Source organism: Corvus brachyrhynchos, unplaced genomic scaffold, assembly GCF_000691975.1.
Source record: "Corvus brachyrhynchos isolate BGI_N302 unplaced genomic scaffold, ASM69197v1 scaffold66, whole genome shotgun sequence".
Lineage (NCBI taxonomy): Eukaryota > Metazoa > Chordata > Aves > Passeriformes > Corvidae > Corvus > Corvus brachyrhynchos.
In genome coordinates, this window is record NW_008238440.1 from 4139351 (window position 1) to 4139772 (window position 422).

At 44.5% G+C, this 422-nt stretch overlaps 1 protein-coding gene across 1 annotated transcript in view; it reads right to left on the reverse strand.

Moving 5' to 3' along the window:
- The window catches only part of KCTD15 (potassium channel tetramerization domain containing 15), a 46758-nt gene that overhangs the window by 45088 nt on the left and 1248 nt on the right, over positions 1-422 (reverse strand). The gene's annotated exons all lie outside the window — the stretch shown is intronic.

Below are 422 nucleotides of genomic sequence, written 5' to 3' on the forward strand. Positions count from 1 at the left end.
CAACCCGCCTCTCTCTGGCAGTCTCCAGTCTATTTAGTGCAAGTTTCACGTCACCCAAATGCTTTTCCCTACTGATGGTCAGGGAAATCACCAGCGAGCAACGCACCCGGTCACTCAACTTCTGCCTTTTTCTTTTGAACACACTGTATGCCCAAAGGTAAAATTCAACCAAAAAAAAAAAAAAAAAAAGGCACAACATGGCGTCCTTTACTTATTCCCACATAACAAGAAAGGAGATGTCTTAGATGAATGCAAGAAAAAAAAAGTCAAGCCCGAATCCCCGATCCTGCACATTTTCCGCGCAGCCAATGGTGGTGAGCATTAGCCAGGCTAATGTATTAATTTTGCAGAAGTGTGCCACATCGCATGCAGGAGCAGTACTGCAATCTATAGCCTAGAGTGGTTTGAAGTCTACCCCAAAC